This window comes from Carcharhinus amblyrhynchos, chromosome 5 (assembly GCF_965287045.1).
Source record: "Carcharhinus amblyrhynchos chromosome 5, sCarAmb.v2.hapA, whole genome shotgun sequence".
NCBI classification, from domain to species: Eukaryota; Metazoa; Chordata; class Chondrichthyes; order Carcharhiniformes; family Carcharhinidae; genus Carcharhinus; species Carcharhinus amblyrhynchos.
The window spans coordinates 19712032-19727004 of record NC_137328.1 but is presented as its reverse complement, the minus strand read 5'-3'; positions in this window follow the sequence as shown (position 1 = coordinate 19727004).

The following is a 14973-nucleotide window of genomic DNA, read 5'->3' as shown; positions in this document are numbered from 1 at the left end:
AGTTGTGAGTTGTCCATCACAAGACTAGTGCAGTACTACGGCAGGTAGGCTGTGTAATTTGCACTCGTCTCAATGTCGCAAGCGAACTGAGGTCTGACTTGTACCTACCACGCATTTTCAAACAGATTTGAGGCCAGTATAGTGTCCTGTTGAGGTGATGAAAGACTGAGAAGTCTGACAAGATTCCAGCAAGCAACTGCTTTAATGAGCATTCATCAGATGTTAATGAATGCAAATAAGGTTGATGCCACCAGGCAGTGGGATAAACAACCTGATATTAACCTGCCATTGGGAGAATTGCAAACCATTTTCAAGTGAATGGGTTTCTGACTTGTTGTTTTCTGCTAGGTTCTCCGTCCCTGCTCCCACCCCCAGTGAAATCCACCATGGGGTAGGATGGGGGAATTCCACCATTGGTCATAGCCAATAATCTCAGAACAAAATGGTTTTCTTATTGATTGGTCACTGTTGTGTTATTTCCTTGTCTCCCATTGGTCTAATTCTTTGTATTTCCAGAAGGATCAGTATTGTCCAATGAGTCAATAACTGGAAAAGGACAGATACATTTATACAGACACTCTCAAAATCAGGCTATTTTCTAGACAAAATTAAACCCATCTAGAATATAGGATAACTAACACTGGGAACAGAGTTTTAGATTCTATGTGCAGAATGTCAATGATACTGACCCACTGGAAGTTTTGTGATGAGGTAAAGCGGCAGAGGCATACTGACAGAAGGTTAGCTGGCTGAGCGTGGTGAGCCAGTAGCAGGTCTTGAGCTCGACTGTTGTAGCAGCTGGCTTTGCAATGGATGTGTAACTCAGTCAGTCATCAGCAACCTGACTCTATTTCCCAACAATCACAGAATGTGGGTGTGATGAATTCCTGTGGTGAAAGCAAGCTCTGAGAAGAAGCCCTGTGAGCACAAATCTCTCCCACTGGCGGGCAAGCAGCTCGCTCTTTAAAGCTCCTCTAATCTATCAGCATTATTGACCAATGACTCCCTGATCTTGTTGATCCTGCTGTGTTGCACACAGCTGAGCAAAAACCTGTGCGATGTCTGTTAAAACTCAGGCTGTGGGGTAGAAGGCACATTTAATGACTCAGTTGCATGTTGAAAAGACGGATCCGGAGCTTCACCAAGAGTTTCCTACATGCCTACAAATGTGCCTCAGTAAAACTCGGAAGGGAATGGGATTGTGTTGGGTTTACAACATGCTGGCACATTTTTGGAATTTAACATCTTTCCAAAACCCAAATGTCCTCACCCCAATCCCTCGACAGTTAAAACTCATAGAACCTTACAATAAAGAAGGACGCCATTTGGCCCATTGAGTTTCTACCGACCACAATCCCACTCAGACCCCTCACCACATTACCCCATGTGTTCACCCTAGTTAGTCCCCCTGGACTGAGGGGCAATTTAAGCATAGCCAATCCACCTAATCTGCACATCTTTGGACTGTGGGAGGAAACTGCAGCACCCGGAGGAAATCCAAGCAGATATGGAGAGAGTGTGCAAATTTCACATGGACTGTGACCCAACCCGTGAATCGAACCCAGGTCCCTGGCACTGTGAGTCAGCAGTGCTAACCACTGTACCACCGTGCCACCCTTAAATTCTGCCCTACAATTCTGTACTATAAAATATACCATTTCACTGTAGGCGGGTTCCTTACAAGACTAACCAGGATACGACCATTTTATTCTTTTTGTCTGCTTCTGAATGGAATTCTCTTGAATCAATAAGATTGTTCCAAATCCGTCCCCAGTGTTATTTTGCAAGTAAAGCTGACAATCATGTTTTAACATTTGGCGTTCTACGTTAATCCCAAGAGACTGAGTTTGTGAGGTCATTTTATCCACTTTTCATCAGCATTATCACAGAATCACACAGTCATGGAACTGTATTGATCTTTGGGATTGCAAATGAATTAGCATCCAGTCTTTTTCCTTTTGTTGCTTTCTGATTTCTCTCCTGTTCACTGCTTTAAAATTGCCTTGGTAAAACTCATTAGGGATCTCTTTAACCACTAAAACCACAGTGCATTATCCTTCATTGCCCTCCTTGATCTTCCTGTGATGTCTATCTCAATCAGTTGCATAATTTTCCTGCACTTGTTCTCACTTCCATTGGACCACACTCGCACTCCTGTCTGTTCAGACAGTCATTGCATCTCAAACAATGGATTATCTTCAGTCCTTCTGACAACCTTTTGTGATTGTCCAAGAATCTGTCTATCATTATTGCCCTAATCTATTTACTGTCTCTTGCATCACCCACCTGTATTCCGATGACACCCAGTTCTGCCTCATCTCTTCTCCTCCCCTCAGTTGGCCTGTCTAAGTTATGAATGAATTAGAATTTCTTCCAATCGAGCATTGTGTAGCCATTGTTTTTGATCTCGCCACTGACTTCATTCCCTTTCTTTGGTTGTATGTGCAGGCTGAGTTAAGCTATATATATACCATCATATTCTGTTCAGTCTAATGCAGAGTTTCAGGCCACATATCCTATTTATTACCAAGACTGTTTACTTCCACAATGCTTTGTTAAGGCCCAGACCAGAAACTCAACGGTATTTTTTGTAGTTAGCCTAGACATAAACTTTTGCATTTGATTTTAGAATTAGGTGAGCATGAGGTATTTCACTCCAGGAATGATTCAAGTTTTTTTTTATGTATTCATGGGGTGTGGGCATTGCTGGCTGGTCAACATGTATTGCCAATCCCTAATTGCCCGAGTGCAGTTGAGAGTCAGCCACATTGCTGTGGCTCAGGAATCATATGTAGGCCTGACCGGCTAAGGATGACAGATTTCTTTCCCTAAAGAAGATTAGTGAAGCAGATGGGTTTTTCCAACAATCATCAATGATTTCATGGTCATCAGTAGATTCTTAATACAAATTTAAGTGACCCACTAGGAAGCTTTTATCAAACAAATTTTATATAGAGACCTGGTTAGGACATAACACAAATAATTAGAACATAGAACATAGAAAAAACTACAGTCCAAACAGACCCTTCGGCCCACAAGTTGCGCCGAACATGTCCCTACCTACTAGGCTTACTCATAAACCTCTACCTTATTAAGTCCCATGTACTTATCCAGAAGTCTCTTAAAAGACCCTATCAAATTTGCCTCCACCACCATTACCGGCAGCCGATTCCACGCACCCACCATCCTCTGAGTGAAAAACTTACCCCTGACATCTCCTCTGTACTTACTCCCCAGCACCCTAAACCTGTGTCCTCTTGTGGCAGCCATTTCAGCCCTGGGAAAAAGCCTCTGAGAATCCACTTGATCAATACCCCTCAACAACTTATACACCTCTATCAGGTAACGTCTCATCCTTCGTCTCTAAGGAGAAAAGACTGAGCTCTCTCAATCTATCTTCATAAGGCATGCCACCTAATCCAGGCAACATCCTTGTAAATCTTCTCTGAACCCTTTCCATGGCTTCCACATCCTTCCTGTAATGAGGCAACCAGAACTGAGCACAGTACTCCAAGTGGGGTCTGACCAGGGCCTTATACAGCTGCAGCATTATCTCCTGATTCCTAAATGTAATTCCTCCATTGATGAAAGCCAGTACACCATATGCCTTCTTAATCACATCCTCTACCTGCAAAGCTGATTTGAGTGCCCTGTGAACCCGGACCCGAAGATCCTTCTGATCTCCCACACTGCTAAGAGTCTTACCCTTTAATATTATACTCCGTTATCCCATTTGACCTGCCAAAATGAATCACCGCACACTTATCTGGGTTGAAGGCCATCTGCCACTTCTCCGCCCAGTCTTGCATCCTATCTATGTCTCGTTGCAACTTCTGATATCCCTCCACACTATCCATAACACCTCCAACCTTTGTGTCATAATTAGCATGACTTTTACCAATTAAAATACTTCAACATGACAAAGTATAATCCTTAACAGCCAGCTATCGCTGTTGTTCCAATTTACAGAAATACCCCATATGTATTCACCCTTCTCTTATCTGGCCAGCCAAGGTGTGGAAGAGACAGGACCCAGAAATTAATTGAAACCACACTCAGCAAGACATGAGGATGAAGAGTAAAAGTGGACAAAATGTAAAGAAGGACAAACAAAAAGATTAAGAGGGTGGTCCATCCGCCTCAGATGGCCAGTGGGAATCCCAGTGCCTCTGTGAATAGGACGTCAGCCAAAAATTGGGATTTCTGATCGGCATCAATTCAATTGTCATTCACCTGAGCTGTGCTGCTGCCCTGGAGTGGGCGTAAGCTGATAATTACGCAAACCTGCTCATTTGATGTGGTTAGCGGGTTTGACAGCCTGGGCACCAGCCCAGCGCTATTCACCCAGCCACCAGCAGGAACGCCACTGGCTGGGCTTTACAGCCGATAATCACAAACAGGGACATGGCGTGCTAGATCCTGAGGGTCCAGGGGGCACCAAAAATTCCTCGGGAAAGAGGGGCATCCTCCCTTACACGACTCAATCATGGTTCACACATCCACAACTATGATCAAACTTGACCCTCTCCACCCCCCACCTGAGCAACCACTCAGCCATCCTCTCCCGCCACCCCCGGGCCCCAAACTCATGCCCCCTCCATTCTCAGATCCCATAGTTATGTGCCTTTGTCCTCAGATCTCCATTCAGCCCTTCCTTTCATCTTATACCCCCCTCATTCAACCCCCATTCCTTCTCAGACAGCCCCCCACCCCACCCCCACCAATCAGCCTTCCTTCAGACCACGCATTTTGGCTGTACCAGTGAGCGGAAGGTCTGAGGGGGTGGGGGGAGGCCTAAGTAGGGGGAGGGGGTGGAGGATCTAAGGGGGAGGGGTTGATTGGAGGGAGAGGGGTGGGGGCTGAGGGAGTTTTGAGGAGTGGCTGCGGGGGTGGGGAGTGGTACATGGGTCGGGCACCGTCGTGCATTTATGGTTGGGAATTGCTTAACTGTTTTTTGTGGTTGGGGAGAAAGATGACTCTCTTTGGTGAAGGGTTGTTGATGCTCCCCTGGTCAGCAGAGGTGCCATTTAATTTTTGGTGGGGAAGGGGCCTGTCTCCGAGTGCGAAGATCGGAACGCCCTTTACAAAACAGCATTCCTGTCTCAGAACAGCGGGGCTGGCTGGCAGCTTGCTCAAAGTTAGTTTATTAGCGTCTTTCAGGTGGGTGGATCCCACCTGACAGATGCTGTCGGCGCCAACAGGAAACTCTCCTGGTTACCTGCCAGTTTAGCCTCAAAACAAGACAATTCTGCCCCAAGATTTGGAGGACAGCAATAGAAAATGAGAAAGCCAAGCAGGTCAGAAAGTAGTCAACAAAAGGAAAAAGTTGCAACACATTACAGCCTTCCAGTCTCAACATCGAATTCAACAACTTCAGATGATTAGCTCGTCCCCACCTCGACCCATTTATTTTTATTTTTAACTGTTCTCTACCTCTTATTTCTCTATTGTCTTTCTTTATTTCTCCCCCACACTCTTTCCCCTTATTTTGTCCCACCTTTTTTTACCTTTTCTGCCCCTTTGCTTCCTTTTACCCCCTTTTTTTTCAATTTTACCTCTCTCCCAGCCATTTCCTCCTTCCCCTCACATCTTCATCTGTCATGGCTTATCCTCTGGGTTCAGCTGTTTGGCCGTTCACACCTTCTATTCTCTCCATTAGCGGTCTTTCCCTTGTTTTTGTGTTGATGACTCTCTTTCATTCTCTCACCCTGCATATAAATATCTCCCACTTTCTATGCCTTTTAGCTTTGACAAAGGCTCATCTGCAGTCGAAACGTCAGCTCTTTTTTTTTCTGCTAACGGATGCTGCCAGACCTGCCGAGATTTTCCAGCATTTTCTCTTTTGGTTTCAGATTCCAGCATCCGCAGTAATTTGCTTTTATTAAAAAGAAAAGGAATGTGAATGGTTGAGAATTCAGAATGAGAGCAGAAGGAAATGTGAGTGAGAAGTGAAGGACAAGAAAGGTGGCTAAGCTGAAGAAAGGAAAGGTGGAGAAGTAGAAGTGAAGGAAAATGAGCTGGAAGAAAACTAGCGATAGTTGTGAAAGGGCAAGGAAGAAATGAGTGTAGAGAAAAGCTGATGAATGTAAGTGGAGAAACAAAGAAGATAGAGTGAGCAGAAAAGTAGAGATCCGCAGATTTACCCACATGTTTCGATCAATGGCATGGTGGACTGATATTTATGTAGGTGAAGGTCAACCCTAAAACATTCTGGAATGAGTAAATTTTAATTTTTTGCGATATTTATTGCTGAGTTGATACGTTACTTGAACGAGCTGTGACCAAACATAGATTTAAAAATATGAAAAACATTTTGCTCCCAGACCTTCAGTGTTATTAGACACTGGCCTTTCTCAAGGCATGATGTACCAACACATTAATTATGCTCACCCACCTCCAGCACTTCTTGTCTCCTCCTCATCGAAAAACATATTCTCAACCTTCAGCTGCACCTTCTCTGCAATGCCATTTCCCTGCAGTACAAAGCTACTGCTCCACGCCCCTGCAATGTACTAATGCAGAACTCCTTGCATTGATCCAGCCATTGGCTGTACTGCCTTCTTCTGACTGGCTACTTTCCTACCAGTAACTGTCCTGTCAATCTGAGCTTGATCCTGTAACCTGAGCCATCCATGGCGAAGTGATAGCCTAGTAGTATTTTCACTAGACAATTTATCCAGAAAATCAGCTAACGTTCTGTGGACTGGGGTTCAAAAACCACCATGGCAGATGATAGAATTTGAATTCAATTTTAAAAAAATTTGGAAATAAGATGACCATGAAACCGTTGTTGGAAAAACCCATCTGGTTCACTCGGTTGTTCATCCATCGTCATCGATGAGGATCTCGACACTATTAGTCATTCTGAGACCGGTTGCGATGTGTCCGAAGATGTCTGATCAGGCCAATTTGGGTAGAGAATGTCCTGGCACATACTGGACAGACTTGTGTAGTCACTGTAGTTGTTGCGCTGGTGGCTCTGGAACTTATGCAGCTCGGGCTTAAGTTGTGCTTCAGCAATATACCTTGCTTCATAAGCTTGACAGCCTTTGTGGATGAGGCAGCACCAGGTAGGGCAGTTTTGTGCCAGCGTTTCCCAGGTAGTCGTGTCAACGTCAAGCAACTTCAGGGAGGCCTCGAGTGTGTTTTTGAAATGTTCCTTCTGCCCTCCATGCGAGCGTCTTCCAGCAGAGAGTTCCCCAAAAAGGAGCTGCTTGGGTATGTGCTCATCTGACATACGGATGACATGACCTGCCCACCGGGTCTGCACTCTCATCAGCAGTGTGTGGACTGATGGTAGGCTTGCTCTAGGGAGAATTTCAGTGTCTGGTACTTTGTCTTGCCATCTGATGCATAATATTCTGCAAAGACAAGTCATGTGGATATGATTGAGCTGTCTTGCATGCCTTTGATACACAGTCCAAGTTTCACAGGCATACAGGAGAGTAGTGAATACCGCGGCGCTGTAGACCTTCAGTTTTGTTGTTGGGCTGATTCCTCAACATTCCCATACAGTGGAGCACAGTCTACCAAAAGCAGAACTTGCCTTTGCTATTCTGCAGTTAACTTCTGCATCAATAGTCACTGCTTGGAGAGGGTCCTGCCAAGATAAGTGAACTGGTCCACCGCCTGTAGTTTCTGCCCTTTGATTGTGATTATGGGCTCTGTGTACGGTACATGAGGAGCAGGCTGGTTGCTCCTTTGCAATCTTTGCAACAAAGCAACCTTTGTTGACCTCACTAAAGCCTTCGACACTATAAGCTAACAAGGACTGTGGAGGATCATGTCAAAGTTCGGCTGTACCCCCAAATTCATTCAGATGGTACGCCAGTTCCATGATGGCATGGTGGCCAGAATACTGGATGGCGGAGAATCCTCTGAGGCATTCCCAGTCACCAATGATGTAAAACAGGGCTATGTGCTCGCACCCACACTGTTCAGCATGATGTTTATTGCCATGCTGAATGATGCCTTCTAGGTCAGTGTTGCTGGAATCAGCCTCAAGTACAGAGTGGATGGGAAGCTCTTCAACCTGAGGAGACTTCAAGCTATTACCAAAGTGAAGGAGACCGTTCTGAGACACTTCCTCTTTGCCGATGACTGTGCCTTGTATACTGGCTCAGAGCCAGAGATACAAGTCAGTATGGACAAATTTTCCACGGCTTGTGACAACTTTGGACTCACCAACAACATTAAAAAGACCGATGTCATGCACCAACCTGCTCCTCATGGTTCACTAACATCCTTCAGGGAAGGCAACCTGCTGTCCTGACCTGGTCTGGTCTACATGTGACTCCTGAGCCACAGCAATGTGGCTGACTCACAATTGCCCTCAGGCAATTAGGGATGGGGAATAAATGCTGACCAGCCAGTGATGCCCATGTCTCATGAATAAATAAAAATAAACTAGAGTTTGATTCCAACCTAGGCTGAAATATGCTCACGCGGGCTCACTGAGCTGCTTTGCAAATTTATCAGGGCTTGATCTAGCTGTTTGAAGATCCTCCATGCCTTTGTCTCTAAATGGTTAAACATCACACTTTTGGGAGACAGGTTTACCCTTGTATATATCTTGAGTGCTGAGCTCTACATAGTAAAAATAAAGAACAGTTGAAATTCCAGCCAGGCAGGAGCCAAGCAATGCAATGAGGATTCTGTCTGACTGGAAGCTAAACTGCAACAATTGGTCTCAGATTGGCAGCTATGGTGTAAATACGTCCTAAGTGACAATATCTTGTTGCGAGGGACCAGTATTATTCAGCAGTAATCAAAGCATTGTTGCATTCCTCACTTTCTTATTGATTTGTCTTTGTACTTCCATCACAGAATAAAACTGATCTTGAAATATGATTGCAGCATTTACATTTGTGTAATCAATGTGAAAATATTACAAAATTGGCTTCTTGGAATTGTCAACAATTGAATTCTAAACTATTGGAATTTACAAACCACTTAGTTTACAGTTTAATCAGGAAAACTGACTAAACTGTTTTCAATATGCAGGAGCTACAGATGCTAGGATTATAACATTCAAATAGTACTTACAAAGAATATTGATTCTGTAAACCTTGAGAGGTGTTATCTTTCTGTCTGTTCACTATTGCAGCAGGAAAATTGACCTGAACTTAAAGCAACGATTCCTGATTACAAGCACATATTTCCTCTTACTAAAGCCAATAAATGCAGGGACTTACATCATTGACTTTTTCTAACACTTTAATGTTCATTCAAAAAGATGTTGGTTTGCTGAAATAGATGCAGTCCAGTAAAAATATACATTTTTCACCTGATGAGCTAGAATTTAGCGGGATAGGGAAATACTCTGGAAAGTCAGCAGGCATGGCAGCATCATTGCAGGATGTGGAGGCTTTGGAGAGGGTACAGAAAAGATTTACCAGGATGCTGCTGGTATGGAGGGCATTAACTATGAGGAGAGTTTTGAATAACTTTGCTTGTTCTCACTGGAATGTCGAAGGTTGAGAGGCGACCTGGTAGAAGTCGACAAGATCATGAGGGACATGGACAGCGTGGACAGTCAGAAGCTTTTTTTTCCCAGGGTGGAAGAGTCAATTACCAGGGGCCATAGGTTTAAGGTGCGAGGGGCAAGGTTTAAACAAGTTTTTTACACAGACGCTGGTGGGTGTCTGGGATTCGCTGCCATGGGAGAAAGTGGAAGCAGATACAATAGTGACTTTTAAGCCTGAACAAATACCTGAATAGGATGGGAATAGAGGAATATGGTCCTGGAAGGGTAGGGGGTTTAGTTCAGGTGGGCAGCATGGTCAGTGCAGGCTTGAAGGGCCAAAGAGCCTATTCCTGCGCTGTAACTCTTTTTGTTCTTTGTTCTTTGAAGATATGTAATCAAATGTGATTGTAAATTGCAAACACTTTCCAGACAACAAACAGTGGCATGGTGGCACAGTGGTTAGCACTGCTACCTCACTCCCAGCCACCTGACGAAGAGACAGTCTGTTCCAAAAGCTTGTGGCATTTGCTACAAATAAACTTGTTGGACGTTAAGCTGGTGTTGTGGGATTTCTTTCTGTTTTAGCTCACAGCACCAGGGACACAGTCTTTGGATGACTGACTGTGTGGAGTTTGTACATTCTCCCCGGATCTGCGTGGGTTTCTTCCAGGTGCTCTGATTGCCTACCTCAGTCCAAAGATGTGCTGGTTAGATTTATTGACCATGCTAAATTAACTCTTAATGTTAAGGGGATTAGAAACTAAATACGTAGTGTGACGGGGATAGGGCCTGGATAATGTCATTGTCAGTGCAAACTTAATGGGCCAAATGGCCTCCTTCTGTACTGTAGGGATTCTATGACTCTATGATGATTCAAATAGATGTAACAACAGGAAACACCTCGAAAATATTCACATGCAGTCCATACATTCAAGAAATTATTCTTAGGATACTTGGCAGAATCTGAAATATTTTTCAAGGAGGAGTGTTTGAGCTTTCAATGTCACTGTAGTAACAATTACAACATTCACAGTCTGATGGCAAAGAACTCATTTTTGTATTTGCATCAACAAGTGATTTCGTTGGACAATAATTGTTTACTTCATTGTTTACTGGTTTCATTTTGGATGCAAAAAGGAATAATTTCCTGAAAAAAACCATGTTGGCATGATGGCACAGTGGTTAGTACTGCTGCCTCACAATGCCAGGGACCCAGGTTTGATTCCCGGTTTGGGTTACTGTGCGTGTGGAGTTTGCATGTTCTCCCTGTGTCTGCGTGAGTTTCCTCCAGGTGCTTCAGTTTCCACCACAGACCAAAGATATGCGGGTTAGGTTGATTGGCCATGATAAAGTGTCCCTTATTGTCAGAGGGTTAGTGTAAATAAGTGGGGTTATGGGGATAGGGCCTGGGCGGGATTGTGATCAGTGCAGACCTGATGGGTCAAATGGCCTCTTTCTGTGCTGTAGGGGTTCCCTGATTCTACAATTGAACCTGGATCCTTGGTGCTGTGAGGCAACAGTCTAACCACTGTGTTACCGTGCCACCCTGTGTGGTGTCCAGGCCAATTGAGACTCAGTTAATGCCTACTTAAGGGCCTTATCTCACTGCCCCTGGGACTTAAACAGTTGTGAGAGAAATGTTTGCATGTGGACTGGTAGCGGGTGAGGGGAGGTCAAGAGAGATGGGGGTACAGTGGAGGTTTATATAGGAACATAGAAGATAGGAAATCAAACCCGGGTCCCTGGCACTGTGAGGCAGCAATGCTAACCACTGTTCCACAGTGTCACCCATTTCGGGCTCGGGTCACTGTCTGTGTGGAGTTTGTAGTTTTTCCCCCTGTCTGCGTGGGTTCCCTCTCAGTGTTCTAGTTTCCACCTACAATCTAACGATGTGCGGGTTGGGTGGAGTGACCATAATAAATTGCCCCTTATTATCAGGGGGACTAGCAGGTTAAATACGTGGGATTATGAGGACAGGGCGTGGATGGGATTGTTGGCACAGACTCGATGGGCCAAATGGCCTCCTTCTGTACCGTTGGAAGTCTATGGGATTTGATGATCCTCCATCCCCAACCTCTCCCATATTTCCCACTGCTGTAAAACTGCAGCAAGGACAGGGCAACCTGTTTGCCAATGGCTATGATGATGCTCCTTGTCCCCACCTTAAAACCCATCAATAAGAGTGATTAAATCCAGTCCAGTGTTTCAGGCTGATAGTCCTTCTTCAGATTTGCTGAGGATTTTCAACGTCCCTGACTTTATTTGAGCTTTTCAGTGTCTGCAGCATCTTATTCTTGCATAGAACCAAAATCCAGCAGATGCTGGAAATCTGGAAAAATAAACCCTACAAAATGTTGTCAATATTTAGCATGTCTAGCAGGATCTTGCTGAGAGAAACAGTTAATTTTTCAGGTCAATAGCTTTCTGCCACATGCCAATGGCAAGTGGTAAGAGTGGGAGGGATTCCTGATCAGCCACGTGATGGAAAGAAAGTTGGAACTCTAACCATCACTGTCGATAGCTCCTTGCCACAGAGTGCTGTAGGAGCGGAGTCCTGGAGGGAGTTTTCCCATCCCACCCGCCACGGAATCGTAGCAGGGGGGATGCGGACCATGCAAAAGTCCGTTGATCTTTGGCAGGATTTCCTGGTTTTGGGGTGAGCGTGGCTGGGAAATCCTGCCCATGGTGTATATTTAAGGCTGAGATAGATAGATTTTTGATCAGTAAGGGAATCAAGGATTTGAGGGAAAGAGCAGGAATATGGTTATGAGGAAGATCAGATTGGCCACAATCCTATTGAATGGAGGCACAGATTCAAGGAGCCTATCAGTCTATTCCTGATCCTATTTCTTATGGCCTTCTTATGGTCTTAAACTACAACATGAATATAAAAGTTGATGTCGCCACGGCAACTTTCACACCTTGAGTGATCTGTCACACACATCTTATAGTTGGGCAATATTCATCTATGAATCTTGAAAATCAGGAAGGTGATTGCATCAAAGCTGATCTCGATTATGTCCTTGCCTGTTACACTGAAGTGCATTCCCAGAGATGACCTCTAAACAACAATCGAGCAATAGGATTTTCCCTTTCTATTCCATGGATTTTCGAGCAAGTAACTTACTAAGATGAGGCATGCTAAATCAAAACTTGGTCTGTACAGCTTAGCTATTCACTAGATACTCTTGCAGAAATCTTGTGAGGGCAACGCTTTCTGACTTCATAGTTTAATGTGAAAACAGCATCTGGGAAATAAAGTTGTACTGACCTCCATAGAACTATGTTAAAAAAAAGTCACTTCATACGATTTTATTGTTAATATTCATGGAGTTTGAAGTTAAGTCATGAATGCAATTCAATTTTTAATTTCTGTACACAACTCAATTTTATTCAGCCATTATTCAATTGATAGCAATGGTTAGCACTGCTGCCTCAGGGCTACAGGGATTTGGCTTAGTGTGGCAAAGACAATTGTCATTGTGATATAATGAGAATAAAAGGAACATTCTTGTGCACATAGTCTTTAAAGTGCTTGATGATTAATGGGTGGTATGGTGGCACAGTGGTTAGCACTGTCACCTCACGGTGCCAGGGACCCGGGCTCAATTCCAACCTTGTTTGACTGTCCATCTGTGTAGAGTTTGCACATTCTCCCCATGTCCATGTGGGTTTCTTCACACATTCTAAAGTTGTGTGGGTTAGGTTGAATGGCCAAGCTAAATTGTCCCTTAGTGTTAGGGAGGCTTGCAGGGTAAATACCTGGGGTTATGGAGATAGGATTATGGGTGGGATTATTGTCAGTACAGCTTTGATGGGCTGAATGGCCTCCTTCCGCACTGTCAGGATTCTGTGAAGTTGAGTATATCAGAATTAAAGGTTGCAGCCACACCCTAAATCTTTGTTCTTCACCAAGATTTTATTTTACATTGATGAAAACTCTACCAGACCCAAAATATTAGCCTACATTTATTTTATTTTCAGATGCTGGTAGGTCTTCAGATATTCAACACTGAACAGTGCTGACAATGTGATGAGGATTGTGGCTGTTTAAAATTATCTGGAAATACGTGTCCCATATGGCTATCTCCTTTAACACTGCGGGTGACATCTTGCCTTAGCTTGTGCATGTGGCTCACAAGTCCATTTCAACAATGTGCAAATTATTTTTCACAGTCGTAATTTTTGCCCAGCTCATTCCTAATATTCCAGTCATGCCATTATTGTGGCAAAATTTACACTGCGAAAAATTAATATTTATGTACAAATGAGTAATTAGATTACTGTTACAATGATTCATAGTGGAAACATAACATTGTAAAGTTTGAGAAATTATTTTCTTTCTACGCTTCTTGTAGCTTATGATTTGAGATCCCCAAATGATCAAATCTAAATTTCACTGTGCAAGGAAGGTATATCCACAGTAGAAAATTGACATGAGCTTACTAATTAAATCATCTGATTTTTGACAGCTGAAAACTGTTTGGGGAGAAACTTGTTTGTGTAGTGATGTTTCTGATGGTATTAGAACAGGCTCGATGGTCTCCCCCAAGCCTGTGCCAATCATGATGCTCTAACCAAACTAAAAAAAAGCCTTTTGCCCTTACTTGGACTGTATCCCTCTATTTCCTCCCTGTTCTTGTACCCATCTAGGTGCTTCTCAAATGTTGTTAATGTGCCTGCTTCCGCTACCTCCTCTGGCAGCACATTCCAGGCATCACCACTCTCTGTTTGGAAAACTTCCCCTGCATACCTCGCTTAAACTTCCTCTTCTCACCTTGAATCTGTGCCCCTTTGTAATTGACACTTTTGTCCTAGGAAAAGAAAACTTCTGACTATCCATCCTGTCTATGCCTCTCATAATTGTGTAGACCTCTATCAGATCTCCCCTCAGTTGCTGTCTTTCCAATGAAGAAGGCTTATGGATTTCCTAGGAGCAGGGAATACCATATTCTGCTACTTGCATGGGCCAAATGGTGTCCTTCATTAATATCATTCAAGAACATTACATGGAAATTTTGCATGTCTCAATGGATCAATGAAAGTTGGTATGTCATTGCTAGAAGCAGCAACATGAGAATCATTTTATCCTCCTTTACACTCCAAAATTTGGCAAAAGCTTCAAGTAGAAATTTGTTGGAAAGTTACTGACCTTAAAATAGATTCTAACTGCTCCCATGAATAAAGGGATTCATTTTATTGCTGGTAAGCATGTTCACAGGGGCTATAGCTTATATGGATAATGTATTTTCTTTATTTGTTCAGGGGATGTGAGCATCATTGGCTGAGCTAACATTTACTGCCCAAGAGTTAACCCAGTTGCTGTGGATCTAGAGTCACATGTAGGCCAGACCAGATAGGGATGGCAGATTTCCTTCCCTAAAGGACATTAGTGAACCAGGTTTTTTTTTATGACAATCAACAATGGTTCATGGTCATCATTGGACATTTAGTTTCAGGTTTTTATTGAATTGAAATTTCACCATGTGTCTCATATTGGGAGTTGA